This window comes from Protopterus annectens, chromosome 15.part0 (genome assembly GCF_019279795.1).
Source record: "Protopterus annectens isolate FY-2018-M chromosome 15.part0, PAN1.0, whole genome shotgun sequence".
NCBI lineage: Eukaryota > Metazoa > Chordata > Ceratodontiformes > Protopteridae > Protopterus > Protopterus annectens.
Window position 1 is genome coordinate 712,979,157 of NC_056749.1, and position 12,500 is coordinate 712,991,656.

Sequence of the window (12,500 nt, forward strand, 5' to 3'; positions counted from 1 at the left end):
CTAGTTTTTATCCAGGTGCTCTGGTTTCCTCACCAAGACCCTCACATGCATAATCTATAATGTATGCCTCCGGTTATTTGTGATTTTAGTTTTATCCTAATCTAACACTATAGGACTACATGGAAGGTAAATATAATTTTTTTAGGGATAGGAAAGCAGGCACCATTCCTAGAAAGGATTTAAGTAGCCTTGCAAGCACTGATCATCTCATTATATTGCGGAGTTGGGGCCTACTTTTTTGGTAGTTTTGAAAATTACACTTTAGACACATATTTTTCCTTGGAAAAAAATTAAGACTGTATTTTCTACCTTACCTAAGATTTTTGTTCAAACTATAAGTTGATGAAAAGATTATTTAAAAAAAGATCTTAAAATGCACCTTAAAGCATCTACAACCCTTTGATGTCTGGGGTGTGGCAGCCTGCAACCCAGGCTAAATTCAGTTACTTTCTCTACACTAATTCCATTGGACATTTGGCTGGTTACGGTGTGTTAAAAGGTTGGAAGAAAAAGCTCAAAAAGAAGACAAACTGTGGAATAAAAAAACAAGAAAGAAATAATAATCTGGATGGTATGGGGCCAGTACTGGGGAAGGAAGGGCACTGGAGGGGTGCGGAAGGGGGGGGGCTGCATCTCACCTAAGGCTGGTCATGCTGTTTGCATGAAGTGTAAATAGAGCATGATATGACTCTAATGTCAGTGCTGGGGTAATCTGTGGATGAAAGTGACTGACCCCATCTGTTTTTTGATCACAGGTAATGGTCACTGATATTGTATCAGAGTCTCACCTCACTCCACTTAGTCACACACATTCAGTTGCTTCCTGCAACCCACCTCATTGCTTTGAAGTCAACAGCTACCACTGATGTGTGTGTATGCATTTATATATATATATATATATATATATATATATATATATATATATATATATATATATATATATTGGTGATAGTCTCCAGATCAAATCAGTGCTTGGCCAGCAGACTGACAGGTGTGTGAGACTGCAGAAATCCAGAGGTTAGAAAATTCTCCCTTACATTCTGTTTGTGTGATCTCGGACTTATTATATATTATTAGTGGGGTGTGTGTATGTTCATAGGTTCATAGGTTCATAGGTTCATACTAGGCTATCTGCCCAAGCGCATTTATAAGCCTAGCCCATAGTTATGTGGCTTTCGCCACCCCTTTAGTTTGAATAAAACTATGCCTATTATTTTGCTGTGCCTCTGTCAAGCAGTGACACTGAAGTAATCCCTGGGGTATATCTGCGATCTCCCATCCATTGGTCAAGATTCCTCTTGAACAAGGTCAGCGAGGTGCTCTGCCTCACATGTACTGGGATTTTGTTCCACAGCATAGGGAGTCTCTGGGTGACGAATTTGTCCCTCCAGCACGTTCTATTAATAACCGTGTCAAGGTTTAAGTCTCCCGCCCTTGTGGTTCTGAGGGATCTAGATTTTTTGAGGTGAAGCATATTCATCAAATCTGGGTTTGACATGGCCTTATATGTCAGGCACAGGTCACCTCTGAGCAAGCGGTATGAGACTGAATAGAGCTGGAGTTCTTTCAGTCAGGCAGCATAAGACATATTTTTGAGACCCTTTATCCTTTTGGTGAGGAACTTTTGGGGCCTTTCCAGCAGCTGCAGGTGTCGGGTCAGATACATTCCGAATGGGGCATTGTACTCAATCATAGGTCTAATGAGTGATGAGTACAGGGGGACAATGACCTCCCTAGATCTAGATGTGAATCCCTTCATGAGCAGGTGGGCAATGTAGAAGGTTTTCCTAACTACTTTAGCAACATGAGTGTCAAACGAAAGGCTACTGTCAACCTGGGTCCCCAGATCCCTGATGACTTCTTCTGTGCTCAGTGGATTGCCACCTATATGGTAGCTAGGGGTAACCTTGTTTTTCCCGAAGGGTATGACTATGCATTTCTTGGCGTTTAACTTTAGGCCATGGCTCTGGCACCAGTTATCTGTTTCTGTGAGGCCCTTCTGAAGGATATCTGTGTCAGATGTGTTTTCGACTATGGCGCCCGGTTTGCAGTCATCTGCAAACTTTGTCAGCCATAACCCTCCTGTGTTTGCTTGTACTTCAGAAAAGTAGATGCTGAACAAGAGTGGACCCAGGACTGAGCCCTGTGGGACACCACTTGTGACAGGCTTTGAGTCTGACATGGCTCCAGCAACTCTGACCCTGTGGGTTCTGTCACTTAGCCAGTTTGCAACCCATCTTGTGATGTATGGGTTTACATTCAAGCTGGTGAGTTTTTCGATGATACCTAAGTGGGGTATTGTGTTGAAGGCCTTTGCCAGGTTGAGGTAGGCTGTATGGACTGCCTTTCCCTCATCAATGGCCTTGGTGACTGTCTCGAAAAAGTCAACCAAGTTTAAAAGGCATGATCTGCCTTTGACAAAGCCAAACTGGGTTGGATCCAAAGTCTGCAAGTTCCCTATGTCTTTATTTATGAGTTCCATTATGATCCTCTCCATGGCTTTGCAGATAAGGCTTGTCAAGCTAATGGGACGGTAATTACCAGGGTCGGTGGAGGCACCGCCCTTGTGAAGTGGGACCACAGTCGCCGTGCGCCACTCCTTGGGTACATATCCTGAGGTGAGGCTAAGATTAAACAGCTGTCCTAACTGCTGGTTTAATTCCTCATTGAGTTCGTGGAGCACACAGCCGGGGACACCATCCGGTCCCATGGATGCTGTGTTTTTTGCCTTGGAGAGGGCAGTTCTCACCTGGGCGTTGGAGATGTTTGGGGGGCTACAATCTCTGGTATAGATATCTCTCCTTTTGGGGAGGGGGAGTTTGCACTGAACCTGTCAGCCAGTATGTTGGCAATGTGTGTAGGTTCAGTAATCTTCACATCATTTTGAACTAATTCTGAGCATATCTGGGAGTTTCCTCCTAGGTTTCTAACATAGCTAAAGAAGGCCTTATGATTGTCTTTTGAGTCCTTGGCGATTTTTCTGGTAGGCAGGTCCAGCAAAAAATAAAAAGTGAGAATTTGTATGTGCTGAGGCTGTTTCTTAGCACAACCAGAGTGATGCAAAGACTTCTGTATTTTCGACCATGTGTGGTCGATATTGTTTCAGTCGACTATGGGTGGTTTTGCTCATAAATTGTACTCCAATATAAATATATCTATCTATAAATATATACATCTACATTTATAGATTGATAGATAGATGTAGATAGATATGTAGATAATCCTAAAAAATTTTAAACACAAAAAAGTCAACATGAAATAGTCAGACAAAAATAATCTACAAAAAAGACTGACTGCATTATTTGCATGGTCAAAGACCATATCTTGCACTAGTAAATAAAAACATTTTTCCAGGGGGACGCGCCTCCCTTGCAGCCCTCACACACCCTGTTAATTAAATATATGAACTTTGATATTACACATCAACAGGGAAAAGGGCATATTCCTCATCCCCAGCATACTGGCAAACTCACATGAATACCAGACATCAACATTTCCCTTTAAAGTTAGGATTAGGTCCAAAATCTGTTAAATGGTGTGGTATTGTGTGGAATTAAGGTTAGAACAGCTATCTTGCACACGGAATAGCATTACCATATTCTAAAGCTATATAATATTTTCCCTTAACCGCAGAAACTAGTTTGCATATTGAATATTACTACCATGTCATACCATTTTGCCCGTAACCCCAGAGACTACCCTAGGAGTCCCCATTTGAAAACTCAATCCTTAATCCTAAACAGCACACCCTATTACTGGACTAGACAACATGGATATGCAATTTCCAAATGTCTCTGTGGCCAGCTTGGTAGACTTGGGCATCCTCAGGCAATTTAACAATTGTCTCATGTTCTCAGATAACAAGTTAATCATTAAAAAAAATAACAGGGTATGCAAGAGATGTAACTACACAATTTCCTTTGAGGCAAAAGTCTCACATATGAATAAGGGTAACAGGAATACACACATTACATACCTCAAATGTATTGCTCACCATGCACACACGCACACACACACACAGATTGTGTTATGCTGAGGCACTCAAAAGAAACTGCCCCAAATATCAAAGGCTTCCAAAGCCAGTTAAGACAACACTGCTCTTTAGCAATCGTTAATACACACACCAAACACAACACCAAACATCTCACATAAGCCTACATCTAATGGTTCCCAAAGAGCAAAGCCTGTAAGATAAGCATATACTTTATCTAATGCTCTTGTCAATGGGAACTCTATTGCACAACACAGATGCCGCACTCACCAGATTAGATAAGGAGAAGATAATGTTTAGTTGCCCATCTGGAGCTAATATCCATAATATTGTGCACATGCTTCAGTTACTGCACCCCAGGTACCAATTCAATTCTATCACAGTCCATGTGGGTGTAACTGACCTGAGACATACCTCACTGGACTATGTAAAAATTGACATAATAGAGCTCTCAGAATATGTGTCATAGATAGTTACAAGCCTTGCATTGAACAGCATTCTACCTTCACCAAAGATAATGTCACAGTATGAACATAAATTGATTGATTTTAATAACTGGCTTACATTCTGGTGTCACTCCAGGGGGATCCAATATCTGTCAGCATGGGGGGACATGGTCAACATACCATGTTGGTTTGCCAGGGATGGGACACACCTACCCCTCCCCCCACAGGCTTTTGGATAATGGCTAAAACTTTATCTACCCATTAAAGCCTTTTTTAGGTAATATCAAAAAGATAAAACTACCAATATACTGAAAAATTCTCCAATCAGCTTTAAGGTGTTACTCCTCAATGCTAGATGCCTAAAGAAAAAAAAACTGCACATCCTTCACACCTGCCTCAATTTGAAAAAATGTAGCTATCTTTGCCATGATGCAGACTTGGTTTAAAATCATAGAAAGTGCTCCAACAATGCAAGGCTGCTTAGTCTTCCATACATTTAGACCAACAACAGCACAGACTGGAGACAATGGTGGAGGTTTCACAATCTACGTTAGCAATGAATGTATATCTAGTTTGGTTGAACATGATGTTACCATGGAGTTCATCCATGTGCAGCTCACCATAGATAAGATCCATCACCATTTCATGGCTACCTATAGATCACCATCTATGTCCATAGAGTCCCACAACTCTTACCTAAACCTACTAGAGGCACTCACTAGCCAACCAAGCACCCAATCATGGGTGACTTTACTCCTCTATTGTCTGGGAAACATACATTGCCACAAAATCAAAAGCAAAAAGCTTCCTAGACTTTATTAACACAAACACCTAGGAACATGTAGACTGCATGCTCCAACCAGAACATGGGAGGGTGTTGTACCCCCTTGTCACATCCTCACCAGTGAGGTCAGATCACAAAGATGTCTTCTTTGAAGTAAATATCAACCTAGAAAACACAACTTAACCAATAGTAGTTAGGAACTATTCCATGGGAAATTACATCCTATTATGTGAGAATTTGTCAAAATTCATGGCTCCCCCAACCCCAAGACCACAGCTACATATGCAGAATTATTCACAGAGTGAATGGCTGTATAGAGGATGCTATACCTACCAGAAATAAATAAAAAAAAAACACTAAAAACAAACCATACTGGTGAAATCCTCACACAAACAGGATATATAATAAGAAAACTCATAACCAAAATGAGAAGGAACAACTTCCTTAAAGACAACATTTCTGTTCTCTTATACAATTAAACAATAAACTAAAAGGTCTAATTAAGTACAACAAGGCCAACTATGATGTCAGGATAGCCGTGCAGGCTAAAGACAATCACAATTTTTATTTATTTATTTTTATTTATTTTACATTTGTTAACCGGGATAATCCGACTGGATACATGTCCATTTTCAGCGGAGGCCCGGGGAGAAAAGCTCCAACCAGTACAAAACTTTAATAAAGTCACAGAATCATTTACAATTCACAGCACAAAAACTATTACTTATTCCATAATTATTGTTCAGGATGTTAGAGAATTGACATAATAAAGAAATATGCAGTGATAGCCAGGTACCTGAAACTATGTGAAACAGGGAATTAGCTAGCCAGGGTTTAGACAAGGCCATCTTCAGCTATGTCCAGATCTTTGAAGGCAGCACACAGGAGTGTGATGAACTGTGGTGAATGGTACCACCTTCACTGATCAGGGTGACATAGCAAATCTACTGGCTGATAAATTCAACTCAAACATCAGCCCCACACCTCCCCAGCTCCACCATGTAAAATCTCCTCCAATATGCTACCCCCAACTATTATTAGGGACCAGATACTGACAACACTCGTTAAAGCCAAGAATACCACCTTCATGGGTCCTGACAACATCCCTGGTTGCCTCCAGAACAGTCTAAAATATCAAGACCATTTGAAGCAATCTTCAATTACAGTCTTGAAACAGGCTACTTTCCAAGTGAATGGAGGATTACAACAGTCATTCCCCATCCAAAAGACTAAACCATCAAGTGACCCAGGGAACTGCAAACCCATCAGTCTAACAACCGTAACATGCAAAGAAATGGAATGAATTGTCATGTAAATTATAAACAAGGACAATGGCAACCTACAATCACTGGACTATCCCAATTTCGATTTTTTAAGGGAAGGCCTTGCCTTCTTAACCTGGCAGTCTTCTTTGAGAGGATCACCATGGCAATGGATGAGGGGTAAAACAGTGCAGACTGTGTATCTTGACCTAGCTAAGATATCCAATACAATACCCCACTCAGGCATTGTTAAAAACCTCTCTGAGCTTGGATAAATCCCTACATGACTCACTGGATTGACAGCTGGCTGATAGACAGGACACAAAACATCAGGATTGCTGAGACCACCTCCACGAAGAGAATAGACACCCGTATAGAAGGCCAAGTCTCTGTGTCAGCCTTGTTCCAATTTCTGTTTGACATCTACTTCTCAGAAGTCAAGGGTAATGTTCAAGGCCTCTGGTCACCAAATTCACAGATGACTGTGAATTGGGAACTATTATAGATTCCCCCACAACAGGGTTTAAAACAGATGCATGACTGGTGCCAAAGGCATGGCCTAAAACTCAGCACCAAGGAAAGCATTATAATGCCCTTTGGTCAACTGTCAACTCACATTAATTACTTCATCAATGAAACACCCCTAAGAGTAGTAGAAAGGGATCTGGAAACATAAGTAGACAGCAATCTGGCCTTTGACTGACATGTAGCTAAGATAATAAGAATATCATTCAATGTCACACAGCTCATAGGTAAAGGTATGGCAACCAGGTCAAAGGATGTTATAGTACCACTCTACGCAGCCCTTATCAGACCTATCATTGAATGTAATGCTTCCTTTGGCATGTATCTGAATAGACACTTGCAAAGTTAGAATGCCCACAAAAAATACACATTAGATATATATGAAGTTCTTGGCGATCCACTTTATCAATGAAGCACAAAAGCAGATATTCACTAGGAGAATTCAGAGCATGAATACCCTGTCCTACAATCTAAAGTATACAGTCTCCTACAGGCTGGTAAGAGTGGATCTTTGCATGGCTTACAGAGCTTCTTCAGACTCAGCCCTGATGGATCTGTTTCACATGCGCAAAACAAAAGGTACCAGAAACCCAAGAGCCAGTGGTCTGAATTTCACTTGTGACATAAACAGAATGAAATGGAGAGATAGATATGTGTCCCCCTGCTATGGAATAGGTTCCCCCTTCATGTGAAACAGAGTTAATCACTGACCCTATTCAAAAGAAATTATGACAAGTATATGGGAAATTGTAAATTTATCCCTGGTCTGACCCTCATGTACTTTATGGACAGAAGCTGTCAATAAGAAAAGTATTATCCTAACACCCCCTCCCACAAATCCTTAGTTACCACCCTACTAACATACCCCCACCCCCTATAGATACCCATGATACTCAGGGTCAAAATGGTTTGGGATACATGGCCAGGCTTTTAAAGGCTCAAGTGGTCATTAGCTTAGTAACAACCCATGAACCTATGGATTAAAACCCCAAGCAGTAGATTTTTTATTTGCATGTTCTGAGATAACACATAACATGTGTGTTATGATCAGAGATACAAGTAAAAATTTTTACATCATATCCAAATTTAACATCCTCTACTGCAGCTACATTAAACCAACCATTATAGCTGTAAATGTCTCAGGTTCTTGTCAAGTGATATTGCCCAACACCTCCAAGTAGAATCCTCTTACAAAACAGATCGGATTTATTTGTGATGTCTGAAAAGGATTGTTAATCCCCTACCTGTGGTAGGATATGACTTTCAAAGTTTGCACCCCAAGACTGAGAAGAATTTGGAGGTGCATGTGGATATATGTTTAAGTGTGGCTAGTTGCAGATAATAAAAACTACTTTAAAAATTAGGTATTTTTATTACTTTTCAATTCTCTGAGAAAATGCAAGAAAAAATGCACATTAAATGTATATGAAGTTCTTGGTGATCCACTTTATCAATGAAGCACAAAAGCAGATCAAAACAATGGTCCAGTTTTCACTTCAGAATATAAATGTATTCATATTTCTCTAGCCCTGCTGATATTATAAGTAAGTGGCATTACATTAAAATTCACATCCATTCTCTACTCACTATGCTCCACACAATAGCTGATATCCTGCTCTCCCCACAAAGGTGTACGGGTCAACAACAAAAACAAAAGCACTTCCCCTATCGGATATGAACCTAATAAATCTAAATAACAAGTATACATAGCTGTTGCTATATTTAACAACCTATAACCTCAAATAATATTTTTAACTGAATCTTGGCTAAAGACAATAGTGGGATATCTCTCTGTATTACTAAGTAATATCACATCTTCACAGACAATTATCTAGGTAAGAGAGTTGTAGGGGTGTAATAATACTAGTTAAAGAAGCAAACTTTAGCCCCAAACTAATTGCAAGTAATAATGTCATACATGAAAGTAGTCTCAGACAGATGATAGTACAATACACTTTTGGCAACAACACAAAGCGATTCATTGCTGTAGTGTATATCACACCTCCATCACCCATCAACTTAATACAACAGATCCTGAACACTATAGTATAAAAAAAAACAATGTAAATCGGTGAGAGTTGTGAATTAAAAAGCCACAACAACTACACAGTTAGCAGTAAACAACAACCTGATCCAGTTTGTGAGAGAACATACCAAAACTCAATCCTATGACAGGAAGAAGTACAAGCCTAGATGTTTTAATCAAAAACATATCTCATAGGTAAGTAATAGGTCAGCTGTCCTTGTGGGACATTTTAAGCCTAGCCAGTTTTCCCTATTATGCTCAAACTAATCTAGCTCATTTGGCTATACATTGGCCTCACCCATTTCATGGTGGATAATTGTATGCTAGCCCAATGAAAATAACTGAGATCATACCATAGATAATTTCAGGGGACCCATGCATGGAATAAACCATTTAGGAGCTGCTTCTGTCCATTAGTAGTACAGGGGGAAGTCCTGGGGTACATTTTCTGTTTCTCATCCATATATCTAAGTTTTACTTAAATATAGACATGGACAAACTTTCTTTTATGTGGATGGGTATTCTGTTCCAAGCAGTGGTGTCCTCTGCGAGAAATACCTATCCCTCCAAATTGTTCTGTTGATGTTGAGGAGGTTTCGATCCTTAGACTGAGTATTTTTGATGCCATTTGACTTGCTGATGTGCAGTAAATACATCAGTAATGGATCAAAGGATACCTTGAATTCCAGACGAAGATCACGTCTTAGCAGTCTTTAGGATACCAAGCACAGGTCTCTACCTCTTAGCAAAAATAAATCTGGACAAAGTGAAAAATAATGGGGGGGGGGGCAAAGCTCCAAAAATGGGGACAAATTAAAAATATTGCTCTTATAAAGTTAGAAAGTTGCTAGAATAAAAGGTCTTGTGTCACCGTGCATTTTCTTTAAGATATGAAGTCTGAAACTCAAATGCCTGTCACTATTTAATAAATTCAGTCCTCACTGATTTGACCACAAAAATCCAAAAAAATCACAGTTTTTCAGGAACAGACCAAAAATATGAAGCATAAATCTGGACAGTTGAGATATGTGATAAAAAGTACAGTGAGAGGGCTTTGGGTTGGTCCATGTAGAATATGTTAGGCATTCTTTCCTTTTAGTAAGGTATCTCTGTGGGTTTTCCAGTTGTTGCATGTGTCTGGGCAGAAATGTGCCAAAGTGGGAATTATATTCAATGATTGGCCTAACGAGGGCTGAGTAAAGGGGGGCACACTAACATCCCTAGATTTAGTCACAATCCCTTTTGTTTATAAACTATATAATATAGAAGGCCTTCATTGCAGCAACAGACACATGTTGGTCAAAAATGTGGTCACTGTCCACATAAATTCTCAAATCCCAAACAACTGGGTCTACTCTTAGGGGCATATTGTTAATGTGGTAGCTCACTGGGGTAAATGAATTCCCAAAGGATGAAATAATGCATTTTTAGCATTTAGTTTCAGTCCTTGATTTGACAGCAGTTGCTTATTTGATGGCTAAGTCATGTGGGGATATAATAACTGCTCCTTACTTTCGGTCATCTGCAAACTTAGTCACCCAGAGCCCTTTGGTATTGGCTCTTACTTCAGAAAAGTAGATGCCAAACTGGAGAGGTCCCAGCACAGAACCCTGTGGGATTACACTGATGACTGGTCTCTTTGTAGAAGTAATTTCCCCTATTTTGATTATCTGTATCCTATCTGTTAGCCAATTGGCAATCCAAGGATGATAAAGGGGTTTATTCCCAGTTTAGCTTTTCTATTATGCCTGAGTAGGGAATTGTGTAAAACACATTTACCCGGTCAATGTATATGGCAAGTAACATTTTCTTTTCATGCATTGCTTTGATAACCTTTTCAAAGAAATCCACCAGGTTAGGTAAGCATTTCCTGTCCTTGACAAATCCAAAATGAAAAGCGTCTAGTATTTTGTGCATCCCTATATCCTGTTTAATCATGTCCATGACATACTGTTCAGACTTATGGGACTGAAATGCCTAGGTCTGTGGAAGGTCCTTCCTTATGCAGGGGAATAACTGTAGCTGTTCTCCATTCACTTAGTACAAAACCTGCATGGAGGCTAAGACTGAAGAGTGTTGTTAGGGGTGAGGCTAAATCTTGCTTCATGCTATTTAAGAAGCATTCAGGGATATTGTCAGGATACATTAATGCAGTATTTTTAGCTTTTGATAGCACTTTTAGGACTTGGTCTTGTGTGATAGTCGGAGATGAGCCAGTTTCATGTATATCTTCAGAGAAAGATGGAGATGAGAGAGAGGTAAAGTTAGAGCTAAACTTATTGGCCAGTAGGTTCACTATACCTTCAGTCTCTGTGCTGGTAACATTGTTGACAATCAGTGTAGCTCATTGCTGCATTGCACTTTTGACATTACAAACATAACTTAAAATGCCTTGTGATTGTCTTTGGCTTGGGTAGCTATTTTAGCCTCAGACTTGGCTTTGGTGGATTTGATTAAGCTCCTGAGTTGTTTGTTTATTTCAACGACAAGTTTTGGGAATAAATTATTATCACTAGCATGTCTGATAAATCATTTGCCTTACAAATTCTCACATCTACAATGAGTGACCATCATCCAATTCTTACTAGTCAGTAATTTAAAATGGGATAGAAAACTCCTTAGTGGTACTAACCATTGCCTTTTCCAACTGCAATGAATTATGGAAAAGAAATCAACAGTTCATAAACTGGAAGCAGGTATATAATTGTAAAGACTGAACAACAGAAGTCTCAGCCTTCTACAATACAATAATGCCCATACAAGATAATTTCATCCATAAAAGCATAGCCTACAAAAAAAATTGTTAACATGAAAAATAAAGACAATGCATGGCTAGACATGAAAAAAAGATAGAGTAATCAAATTAATGTGAATGCTTACACAGGTTCACATGTTTGTTTACTGGGCTTGCAGTCCAAGGCGGACCCGAGCCCAAATTACCAGTTGCTGTAATAGTGATGCCTGTTGAATTTCCTCCTCTGTGTAGAGGGATAACATGTGATTTTTTTTTTCCAGAGAGAGAGAGAGAGAGAGAGAGAGAAAGACAGAGACAGAGAGATGGGATGAGAGAGAGAGAGAGAGAAAGCATGGGAATCTTGGACTTGAATAAGTTTAAGTACTGAGACAGTATAGGCAATGCTATTGGCTGCTATTTTAAGGTACTCACTTGGAAGTCAGTGAGTTTGAGCTTGTATAAGAGTAGTTTTATATACAATATGGACACAGGGTTGAAGGTGAAAGTGAATGTAGTGATACATTGCCATTGGGCAGGGTTGTGATTTACCATAAGCAGAAGAATACTTAACAAGCCCTTATATTATCCGAAATACTAGACTCCAACTTTATTTCATAAACAGTCCTATGTTCCTTAAGTAGTCTTGAAATCTGTTTCTTAAGTTTATGTAAGCAGACATATTAGCCCTATTTGGATGAACCCTGTAATATAAAAATTATTTTTTTTAACTTC